Consider the following 12,880-nt stretch of genomic DNA (forward strand, 5'->3'; position numbering starts at 1 on the left):
TCAAATCAAGCTGTGTATTAAATTTAAGGTCTGAGTGTGCTTAGATACCCCCCTAGTTTCTGGTTGGCAGTTTAATTTTTTTTAAAGGTGTTTCTCCTGTCCCGAATGGTCGCTGAATCATATGACTGTCTTCCCTGCAAGTCAAACATAAATATTATTAGTTCTCTCTCACAGACACCTCACCACATAACCTAATGTCAAGGAAGTAGTTGTAAGATCTTCCCCGGTAAACTTCCCAGTGAGGCATAGCGTCTTGGGTATCAGTTCAGATCTGCGAATCTGTGTCCCTACTCAGCACGCCCACCCGCGGGCTGACTTACCTCTTTCTGATGGGTATTTCCCAATCCTTTCAGCACCTCAAGAAACTCCCCCCAGTTCTAACTGGAAGGAAGACAAGCAAGCATGTCACCCTTTCTGGTCGAGATTGTGAAATGGACAATCCCTGTGACCTGGGACTTCTCGGTAGATGGAAAAAGCAGGTGTTTGGCGTGTGTCCCACCTGGGGCACAGTAGGGCAAGAGCAGCCTGGTGCCCATCCTCTTCTCCAGCAGGGACTCTTAAGCATAAGTCTCAATGCCACCAGCCTTCACTGGGTGATTAACAACACCCACTAACTGCTAGCTACTTTTACCTGACTGCTTTGTCCTTTAAGAATACCCAGTAACACACTGGTCAGCTCTGGGAAGACGCTTTGGCAGTTAAACCATATCTCTCCCTGTCAGGAGAGGGTGATAACCAAATTATTAGAACAGACTGCTGAAATCTCACCCTTTAGCCTATACAAGGTCTTTCACTAGTATCTTACCTAACAAATGAAGCTCCCTGGAAAACAAGATGGAGTGGTGACCCAATCTTAGGCCTCAGAAGCCATAGGCAGGCAGATCTCTTGAGTTTGAGGCCAGCTTGGTGTACAGAGTGAGTTCCAGAACAGCCAGTGAGACACAGAGAAAACATATCTCAAGGGAAAAAAGAAAAAGAAAGGAAGAAAGAGAGAGAGAAAAAACAGAAAGGTGTCATCATTATTCTAGCCCTCTGCTGTCTCCAGATTGCTAGGCTTTTAAAAATCACTCCAACTGAGGCTCCACCCCTTTTGGTAAGATGCTTTCCAGGCATGCACAAAGCACGGTTTGACACCCTGCACTGTATGATACTAGATGCATGTGCATCTTAGTGCATGCCTGTAAGCCTGGCACTAGGGAAATGGAGACAGGGTGACCAGCAGTTCAAGGTCATTCTTGGCTGCATAGAGTTCCAAGGCAAGCCTGGAATACATGAAATCCTGTCTCAAATCAACCCAACAAACAAAATTATATATAAATTTTATTCTAAATATTTATAGTAGGTAGATTTAAAGGAGAATGCTTGTTCACTAAATACGGATTTTTGTGTACGAAACCTGATAGGCAGAAGCTTATAAATAGTAGATTCAAAGTGCCTCAGTCCAGGTGAAACACGATGAGATGACTTGCCTGCACACACACACACACACACACACACACACAGGCACCTTGGTCGGTTTTAATTGATAGAAAGGAGAAGCGATGGGAAGAGAGACGCCAAGGGCATCAGGGCATCTTTGGGGTGGAGTGATCAGAGAAAGGCTGATAGATATCAGGTAAAGGAAGCTGCTGCAAAAGAGTAAATGCCCAGAGGTTAGAAGAGTTTCTAGGGCCTCAGTTCACTTTCCTTTGTAGCTGGTGAAGAAGCTAGTCATGCCCAAGCCCAGAGGCTGATATCTCTTTCCAGACTGCTTGGGATTTCATCCCCACCTCAGGAACTTGGGAGCATTGTAAACTAGAGTCGGGAAGACCACAAAACCGAGAAAGATGTTCTAGGAGCCTGCGGTTCATCCTTGAAACTTCTGTCCCTAGTGCTGTGGCTGTTTGAAAATGCTACTTACCCATCTACGTTAATAGAAGCAGGAAGCATGAAAGTGTTTCTGCTTCCCTCTGCCTGGCAACGGCTTTGTCGAGTTAATGACTTTGTCTCTCTAAGGTTCTTTGATGATATTTCAACAGGTCACTTACCTGTTCGTGCTATACTGAAGGAGCACAACACGTAGGCAGGTCAATATTTTCAAGGGTAGAAAAACTCACAGCCAAAGCACTAACCTTCTCTTTTTAAGGAAACCAGTTGGCTTGGGTTTTTATCAATGAAGTTGTCCCTGGCCCGGTGCTAAGGACTCACCCAGGCTTTCATTCACTTTTCCTGGTGATTGTCCCTGGTGTGGGATATCGTCATGCCTCCCACCTTCCTGGGGGTATTTGCTACAGTCCTTCTTCCCTGCCCTTTCTTAAGTCTTCATAGCCACAGAATCAGATCTAGGGGAGCCCCAGGCTTCCCCTCATTAACCCTCCCTTGAGCAGAAGCACCTGGGTTGGGATGAAATATCTGCCCAGGGTCACATGGAGAATCGATGGTGTCAGAGCTAGAACCCCCGTTTTGCATGCACTGGTACACACCCTTTCCTGCCTCTCTCGTCCAGGCCATTTCTGTATCCCTTGCTCTAACCTGCAGGGCATCCCCATGGATAGAGAGGCCTTGTGTACCTTTGCTCCTCTCTGCCTTTTCATTCAGCGTCAGGACTTTATCAGGGTCACAGACGAGAAAGAAGTTTGATTCAGTTCCTTATTGTTCTACTCTAAAAGTGTTGGTGTGCTCATGTGAATCTACTTTCATGAAGGGGAGAAAAAACCACTGAGGAGAATGCTTCGGATTTCCAAATAGCTTCAGCTCTACCAGGACCTCTCTAAAACTGACTTATACTCTTTAATCACCAGATACAACGTTTACTAACCTCTTGTGTAACAGTCTTCTATCTTATCTCGGGTCTGCCCCAGAGATAAATATCATCGTTCATATTTTTAGACTCAAAGGTGAATACATAGGGAAACTCAGAATTTTGCCTAAGATCATGCAGCTAAGAACAAGGCCCCTTGAACCTAAACCCACAATCTGACTCCAGTTACCTAGATTTTCACCAATACATTAGAATGCAGATTAACTACACCTAAGTGTTTTGAAGTTTACCTATGGTCTTAACATTATTTTCATTATGGTGTATGATTACTACATAAAAGACAGGAGTATCATGTGGTGCAGAATATCTAGGGTTCGGCTCAGTTCAGACTTGCCACCCAGTTGAAAGAAGCCTTCATTAGGTAGCAGGTAAGTTTATAAATTCTGGTTGCCTCAGGACCATCAGAGATATATGGTTTTGAATAGATACTAAAACAGTGATTAGTGAGTGTTTAACTCACTATCCACAAAATGTGCTAGTCTAGGAGGTGTCAAAGGTAGGGAATGGATGAATACAATTGTTATAGTGATGTTACTCTAGTGAACTACCTGAGAGGCTATGTTATAAAAATGAGGTAGCTCTATGGTAGAGTGTTGGCCTAACAGACACAGTCTCTACCACCTACCTTAATTAATCTGTTAAAATAAAATAAATACGTTATACTTACAACTTAAAGTTTGGGAGCCTGAACTCTATCTAGGATTGGGCAGCCCCGTTCATATGTTCTCTGGGTCTGGTCTAATGTTGAGGAGTTGAGGAAGTGAGAATTCACATTCTGAAACAGAAAGCCAAAGGGGAATTGAGGAATCTGCCTTGCCCTTACAGCTAACTTTCCTGAGAACTAACGCAGGGCACAGCTTGTAACTAACACCCTCTGAAAACCAGAGACTCTGAGAAGGAAAACTGCCTAGGGCCTGAGGTCAGCTTGGGCTATGTAAAGATCCTGTCCCCTCCAAAGCCAAAGCCAAACGAAAAAGAAGTAAACCAACCCAAATATCAGGTTTTTAGTTCCATATAAGGACAGTACCCTGTGTGTGACCTTGGGCCCTCCCTCTAGGTCTTACCAAGGCATGTCACCAGTGAGGGTCAGTGTCCCAGTGTGTGAACTGTGAGAATACACTCAACCTCTCTCTGGACCATGACAAGCACTCAGGGAATTGGGACGGGAGCGGTGGTGGTGGTGGGGGGTGGTGGTGGGGGGGGTGGTGGGGGTGGGTGTTGGAACTTAACCTGTTTTGTCCCTGAATGCAAAGAACCAGATACTAAACATAAAAATAAAGAACATATGAAAAATGATTGCTAAAATGGTATTGAAGTATGTGTTGGCATGAAGCTTCCCATATCCTTGTATCCTGCATCTTCAAAGAGGTCAAACTTCAGAGTGATACCAGGACTGTAAACACTCTGCATATGAAATGCCCACTACACAGTTTGCTTTCAATCTATATTAAAACTTACCCATGGCTAAGAAAAAAATTAACACCCCTATAGCTAAGAATGGTAAAGGTCACTCTGAATCTTTAACTCTTCTCTCTCTGATCCCCTTAAAAAAATGGCATAGTTAGTACTGACCTCACTAAGCATGGTTTTTATTCAGCTAACCTGGGTTTATGTTATTGGTCAAAGAGCTTTGGAAGAGATTCAGAGGCCAGGAACTAATGCAAAAGGATATCTCAGAACTGAGCATTACACTTCCCATTCTGAATAATCCCTGCTTTAGTTCTAGAGAGCGCCAACCTCAGGCAATGCCAGGGGTTTTATTTCTTACAATTGTCAGTTCTCTGCTAATCACTGAAGCTCCTAGATGAGGAGACTTTTGGCCTTTCTGGCTACCAGCATTTCTGACAAGACTCTTCACTTCTCAGAATGAAATGTAACTGAACTGCACATCGGCCAGCTATCCTTAAGCCCGTGTAACTGAGATAATTCTCTTGTGATTTTTCTTTTTTAAATTCCCATTGAGTTGACCCCACTGCACCCATGTTAGTAATCCAACTGGGGCAAATGTCAGCTCTCGGTCATCCGTGATCCCAGGTTTGGAGATAGTGTTAGCTTCTGCCTCCTGAAGTTAATCCCAGATCTGACTGAGCCCAACTGTGGTTTGGGCTCCTGACCCTCAATAAATCAGTCAAATGAGTTAAGAGTACTCTAGTCTTTTATCCTATCCCTTCCTATCTACTTCTGAGAAACATAGCCTGCGGGAACTGGCTCCCAATCCCACTCAGGTCAAGTTTTCTAGTTTTAAGCAAGTACAAGGCTGCCTGGGTGCTGGAGTGATGAGCTGGTGAGGTCTGTGCTCAGCGTGTGAATGAAGCGTGGCATGTACTTCATATTTGGTTCCAGAGCACATGTCATTCCAAGCTGTGGCAGTGTCCACAGCGCGTAGACGCCTCCTAATGGCCACTGCCTGTCAGCACTGGAGGGTTACGGTTGAACATAGTCATACACTTGCAACTTTCTAACATTTTACATTCTTGTGTTTCCCTTCCTAACAAAATCTTTTTTTTTCTCCCTTCCTTTCTTCTTTTCCAGCAAATTTCCATTGATGAATTGGAAAATGCCGAGGTCCTAACTTTGTTGTTTTCTGTTTTTAATGTCCCCCAGTGGTGTCTCCATGATCCCCTTCCAATTAACCTTGTACTGTGTTCTCTGGCCTCTGCGTCTAGCGTCTGACTTTGTGACGGGGGTGGGCAGGGTTGGTCCTGTCTGTGTTAGCATTTCTCTCCAGAGTATTTATCATTTGTCCTTGGATATCCCACCATCCTCCAGATAAAGAGTTTGTAAACTGTGGTAGGTTTCAGTCATCCCCTCATCTCACCTGAGTCTCTGGTTAACGCTGGTCACTAACTTATGCCTGAAGCTCATGACTGACATTCACATAAAGGAATTTGGCTTTGTGTTAAGCATCTGACCCAAAGAGAGAGAGAATAGGTTTGACATGGTTGGGGAGTTAACACACAACAAGAAACCACCAAGCCCATTACTGTCTTGTTCTCTGTGTTAACAATCATTACATGTCTGGAGTCACAGGTATTTTCACAAGGCAATGTGAATCCCAAAGTGCTAGTTGAGCCCTTCCACCCCTGATATTAGGAAACCCCACCAGCCATGGTTTCTCTTCTGGAAGAACTGCCTGTAGACACAGAAATGAGGATGTCATCCTTGTCACCTTGTAGTTACAGTAGTGTCCTGGAAACTGATTGATACGTGAGGAGATCTTGTACTGGAGATGGGTTTTCTGCCTCTTGTTTGCTCTGTGTATTTTACTACAGCCTTCATGATTTTAGACTGTGATATATACTTGGTAAGGGGTACCAGCAAGAAAATTGATTTTTGGGGGGGGAGGATATGCTCACATGTACATATTATATGGTTTTATTGGCTGACAAATAGAGTGCACTGGGATAGGATTTTGTTTGATTTTATTTATTAGGCTAGTTAATTAGTACTTTATTTTGGATGAAATGAAGCTCCTGGATTGGGCATATTATCCAGTATCTTTTCACTTTAGCTTAATACACCATAGTTGGAAAACCTTAATAAATTGCTTAGTTATACCTAAGGAAAGTTCATGTACACCACAGACGTATAATCTAAAGCAACACAGGTGGTTATGAATTTGGACTAGCTGTCTCAGGAATGGCGTTCAGGGAGGTAAATGGCCACTCTTTGCCCACACAACTGTAGAGCATGGTGAGCTAGATCTTGCATGTGGCTAGTTTAGTTCCATACAGGTCTGTCAGGTGAGTTCTATATAAATGCATTAGCCCTTATTTTAATCAGACACAGCAGGTCTTTATTTTAATCAGATGTGTTTCCTAGGATGGTAGAGGGGTGAAGAAGGGGAGGGACCCTGCAGCTTCGTTAATTACTTTTAGCACAGTCATTTTCCCTTATTTCTCACGTAGTTTTCCCATTTCTTAATTATTTCTATGCTAGACTGTCCTGGACTGAACTTAGTATGCTGACACCGTCAATACTCTTGTTTCTACCTAGAGTTATAAATGCCTCCCTTTAAACTTCTCACCCTGGGCTACTGAGGTTGAATTTCTATTTGCTTAGGTAAGGATTAAGTGAGGGAAGGAAAACCCTCCCTCTCCGTGGTCTGTGTAGCATTATTAATACTCCGTTTGCACCAGAGAACATCAGTCCATGTGTTTGCTTGCTCAGGATACGACTTCGCTCTCCTGGCTGAGAGTTTATTGCTTGCTTATGGAAAGATTCCACAGTTGGAGCAGGTGTGTTTATAATTATACTCTAGGAAATAGAATACTGTCTGTTTATAAAAGAAGAATGTTCTGGCAGGCGCTTAGATTCTTTGAAAATTCCCTGAGGAAGCAACTGTGGCTCCCCTCTGCGTAGTTACCCCTGGCAACCGTCAGAACCCTGGGACACCGACACCCTGTCCCCGGTCCCTCAGGCTATTGGCTCTGGCCCTCTTCTCAGAGGTGACTGATTGGCCTTTATTATCAGCCCATTCTGGAAACTATCACAGCTCCTGTGGTGTGATCCCCCCACAGCCAGCCTTCTACCAGTGTGTGCTTGTGGAAGCTATAGTCCACAGCTGGGCTTCTACAGAAGTGTAATGAGAACTCCCGCCAGCACAGGATCAGGGTAGGGACGAGCCTCACACCCAACACTGAAGGCTTCTGTCCTGAGTGATCATGGTGGTGGCGGTGGGGGACTACTAAGCATGTCTGGTCCGTCCATTTTCTCCTTGCGGAAGAGCCGCTGCCTTTTGATGATGATAAGGACAGTTGAGTATCTTGGGGAATACGTGCTGCAAATGACTTAGGAGGAAGGAAAAGACCTCCTACGTGCACATCAGGACTTTGGGCAAGACAATAAAATAAGGGCGGAGGCATAGACTTCTCATAAAGAGCACGCATGTACAGGCCCTGCCCAGCTGCCTCCTAGAATAAAATTGTATTTGACACCAGGAACAGGAGGGTGCTGGTGTTTTTGTTTGTGCTTGCCTCTTGGCAAGAAAGAGGCGGTCTCTATCTTTACCCCTGACTTGATCTTGTTCACTGCGGGTGGAGTGGGGGGAGGAGGACAGGAGAGGGACACTACCTGCACTGTGTCAAGCTTGATGAATTGTTATATTTGTGTGTTTGGGAGAATGCATCCCCCCAAATCTTAGGCTGATGATAAAGGCCAGTCAGTTATCAGAAGGGCCACAGCCACTAGCCTGTGGGACCACAGACAGTATTGGTATCCTGCGGTTCTGACAGTTGCCAGGGGTAACTATGCAGAGGGGAGCCGCAGATAAAAAGATACAGGATACAGAATGCTTCCTCACTGGCCATACATGGACATCAGCTGATGTTAAAGATACTCATTTCTATCACTGTAAACATCTTTTAGGGTTAAGGGTTGGATACAGTATGCCCCTCAAAACATAGTATCTGACCCATTGGAGACTTTGCTAGAGACCATGCAAATGAATGGAAAATTTACCCACCCTGTCATACAACATGATAGAAATACACGGAATTGTGGGGAAACATCATCTGGGGATGTCTCGCTGTATCAGAGGTCAAGTAGTCACTTCAGAGGTCAGGCAAGAAGGCAGTGGGGAACCTCAAGGCAGGAACCTAGGAAGTGCCATGCCTTTTGAGATCCTACTTGGGGTTTAGGCAGCAGTAGTGGATGATGGGGTGGTCCCCCTGCATTTCCTCATTTTTGTCCTTGAAAATAAATTGTGTGTTTTAAAAGTATGTGCTGTAGGTCACCAGGCATGCCCATTCACTTAAGACGAGATACTTACTGAGTTACTGTCACTCTGGTGACAGCTGGCAACTGTGACTTTACTTTCCTGTACTGAAAAATTAAAAAAAATAAATAAATCAGATATCCTTGTCACCCAAGGGTAGCTGTAGCCTGATTTTATTTTCTTTTGTGTGACCTTAACATCTCTCCCCGTAAGCTCCTTCTACAAGCTAGCGATGCCACAGACAGAAAACTGTAATATTCAGGGTGTGTGAAGGTTGGGGGTGGGGGGTTACAGACAGAAGCTTAGGAATTGCTAGTTTTCACCGTCAGGGGGCGCGCTCACGGCGTCCCACCCCGGTGGAGGCGCCCTACTTTCTTACACCGCTGCGAACTGCCGAGTTGGGCACTTGCCAACACTCAGGCAGCCGTTACATAAGACCTTTCTTTTTTTCCTGGAATTTAAGCTCGCTGCTGATGTGCGACCTTCAGCAGTAATTGCCAATAAGTGCAGCAGGACTGTTTACTGCTAGACACCGGCAGCCACAGCGCAAGCTCTGCTGTCAGCACACAGAAGTCACGGCGGAGGGCCTTTTCAAATCTTTGGACTCCCTTTGTCATTGTTTCTGAGATCATTCCAGAATGACTGAAGTTGTGTAGTTTCATCAAGCCACGTTGCATTTTTAAATAACGGACCACACTATTGAGTTCTGGTGAAGCCTCTCTGTAAGATATGCATCAAAGGACATGGGGTGGAGCCATTTAATTTTTGACATATCTTTGTTTCTAAAAGCATATGCAGTTAAAATGAGAATTGTATTTGTAGATGTGAATATTTAAAATTGTTCTTATAAATGCAAAAAAACCTTCCATCTTTGGATTGATTTTCTTTAAATCTTTCCTTTCTCTTAATGAAGGGGTTTCAAAGGCTGATGAGAGACAGACCCTGGCTAATGGGGTACAAGCACATTCGCTCTTGTTTTGTTTCCTTCTATCGAGGTTATAAGCAGGTTAAAAGGCATTTGAGTGCTGATTTAGGGGACCAGAAATGATAAATTATTTTTGATGTACTGATATATCAACCTATCATACATGTCTTGGCCTCAGCTTCTGCCAAGATGGTCCATATGTGGACATTGCATTGAACAGAAAATGGTGGATGCCCAGGGGCCAGAGAAAGATTCCTGTTAAGGACAGTGGGAAGCAAAGCCTCACAGGTCACACTGTATGCTGGTCCTGTAACAGAACATGTAAACGCATGGGATAGAGAGTGTGGGAGGAGTACTGACTCGAAAACACCAGAAATAACCTAGGATGTGTATGGATATCTTTTCTTTAAGAAGTTCAAAGCATAATACCAGATGTGCATCCCTCCATAAGAAACTGGGTGCCTCGTATATATAAAGCAAGCACATGGGCACCTTCTATGCACACATTACAGGACTTGATTGACATCATGGTTATAATGCCTCGAGTATTGGCTTCATCCAGCAAGGACATTGAGGGCTCAGAAACTTGAGTGACTGTTTAAATCATTCTTAAATGTCTGTTACTCGTTTGAATCTTTGTTTCTAGTTATTATGCTTTGCTGAACATCTTTGAAAGTTCTGAGAAAAATTTTAATCAAAGGATCAATATGATTGATCAAGCAGTCTGGGGCAATACTCAGTTTTCAATTTCATAACTAGATGTGTTAATCACCCACCAGACAGCTGTGATTAGGGATGTCGGCAGCATGTACTGTGAGGGAGAAATAAGACCTAGAATCTGTAGATCTTAAAATGTTCATTGCAACATCACCATTCAAGTAATCAATAATAGTAATAATAATAATAATAATAATAATGTAACTTCTGAGAAACTAAATTTATTTATCAAAGCCTACTCTTTACTTATATTGGTATCATATCTTATATTTACATAGCTATCCTTGGGACAGGCATATTTTTCTTTTATGCTTATCAGAACTGCAGCTTACTTCCTTAAAAGCAGCTTATCCCCAAGGAACTGTGACGTCATTCCCTGGGGAAGGAAGTGCTGTTGGAGATGAAGAAGGTGTAAACTGTTGCTTGTTGTTCATAATTATATTCCTGGTTTGGTCAGGTCTCTGCCACATCCAAAATCAAGTAGAACTTGACTGTTTAAGATTTTTGAAAATGAAGTTTACTGTCAGTGGACCATTCATTATGGGATATTTTAGCTGAAAGAGATCACAGTAATGCTCCAGTTTCTTTGAACACGTGAGAAGGTGGAAGCCCAAGAAAGTTCTCTGGTGACCAAAAAGGTGTCCCAGAGGTCCTGGTCACATGACATCAGCCAGTGCTCTCGCTTGACTGTGGTAATCCACCAATAAAAACTCGCTAAAACCTGTCCTTCTGAATACTATTCATGAGGCCTCAAAATATCCTCCAGGGTCCAAAAAGGCTTCGTAGGACTTTCAGGGGAAAACTAGAGAAAATTTTAAAAAATAGCTAATTGGTTTATATTTTATTTTAAAAATCAGACTTACTTTAAAACAAGCACAGCAGTCATTACGGAGAAAATCCAGTGCGATGTTCCATGGTAGAAACATGGGAAATCCCAGATCTCACATTAAGAATAAATACTGTACATCTGATGGCGTCTGCAGAATCACATATGCCTCTCTGGGCAAAGCGAACTGAGACAGAACAAAGAATTAAACAAACAAAAAGGCGATGCACCAGTTCCGACTTGGTCTCCTTCATTTCCCTTCACTTTGGTTTTGGCAAGGGACTCAGGATAGCTGCTCAGGTCCCTGCAGGAAATCCCTGCCTGTAATCCTGTTGTTGTTATCCTATAGAATGTACCTAAAGGACAAGCCCATGGGAGTGTGGCCAGCACACATGGCAGAAGACAACACTTTCATCGCTGCCTCTGGCTGTTCTAGCATGCATAGGTGCTTTCTGCTTCTTAAGTGTCCATTTTGTACCGAGGGCAGAAAGCCAGACTGTTCACACAGGGTTTTGTTTGGATTTTGTTTTTTAGTCTTAAGCAGGAGGCAGACCAACCATGAGAGGACTGTGTTCTATGTCTACCATTTTGACAGTACACACACCTCAGCTCAGATTTTATTTTCCTTGCAGTGCTCTGCACTGACTTTTTCTCCCCAGAAGAGGTAGCATTGGACTCCATATGACAGGCGCTCTGACTAGACCTGACTGAGCAGCCCACCACAAGTTCCTCTCTACCCTTGGGCAAACAGTTTGCTCCCATTACTCTTGCATTTTACCTGTTAGGAAGTAAAAGAAAGACAATTTTTGAAATTGCTCCATAACAGCTTTCTGTAAAGGGAACTCTGTCCACTGTGGTGATCTGATTACTAAAGTGGTTGCCTTTTGAGGCCCTGGAGCTCCATACCCACCCTGGCCTCACAGGTTGGGCTTCAGGACTGGCTTGCCACTGCACAGCCTTAAGCTTGTGGGTTAAGGAGAGGTGCACAAACACAGTGTCGGTGAGCAGCAGCAGAGGCCAAGGTCATATGGTTACAGCCTGAGACTTGGCTTCATTCCTTGGCTTTGGCCTGTACCTTGCACCATTCAGCCATGCTGCTGGAGCATGGCTTGGTTCTAGGGCAGCCCACAAAGGATCTGCCGGTTATATCTGACATTGTTCACATGCCCTTTGGCCAGACTCGTGGCACTATCTTCTTATGGAGCAGGAAATGTTTCTAGCCACACCTTTTTTGAGCTATGTCTTCACACACACACACACACACACACACACACACACACACTCTTGTGTGTCCTTGGTACATGTCTTCCTCCATGGGTTAGGAGTTTTGAAGTAGAGTTTGGGATGTTTACACAGTATGGCAGGAATGATCCCAGGAAACCTATCTGTGACACCCCTAGGGGAACCATAAGGTTAAAGCAGTCGCAGTCGTGCTCAAAATGCAGAAAAGCATCTTGTTTCAGAGGCTGCAAAAAGAGGATATGCCATTGGAGAAGCCTCAGGCAAAGCCGTCCACCGCAGGATAGGACACGGAACGGCAGACAGGAGAAAGCGTAGATCCATAGGAGGTATTGGTCCCAGGGGAGTGGCAGTGAGGCGCCTTGGCAGGCCTAAGCGGTGCTGCTCTCTGTCCCCTTGGTCTGTCACTGTGCCCAGCAAGACACCCATAACCAGTGGCTCTCCTTCCTGCTGAGTTATCCTTTTGGTTTGTGTATTGCTGTGGCACAATACCTGACTAAAGCAGTTTAAGGGGGGAAAGGTTTACCTGGGCCCACCGTTTACATCCTACTGTGGCCCAGAAGAAATTGGTTCTAGCTGTGGTACATGCTCTAGGTAACTGTTCACATTGTACCACGGTTCAGAGGTAGAGGGGGTGAATGCTGGGGTTTAGCTGGC

General features: G+C 44.3%; 1 protein-coding gene across 9 annotated transcripts in view; it reads left to right on the top strand.

Annotated features, from left to right (window-relative positions):
* Itpr1 (inositol 1,4,5-trisphosphate receptor type 1) overlaps positions 1-12,880 on the top strand; it is a 331,083-nt gene that overhangs the window by 200,247 nt on the left and 117,956 nt on the right. The window lies entirely within an intron of this gene.

The sequence above is a fragment of the Apodemus sylvaticus genome, chromosome 2 (genome assembly GCF_947179515.1).
Source record: "Apodemus sylvaticus chromosome 2, mApoSyl1.1, whole genome shotgun sequence".
NCBI classification, from domain to species: domain Eukaryota; kingdom Metazoa; phylum Chordata; class Mammalia; order Rodentia; family Muridae; genus Apodemus; species Apodemus sylvaticus.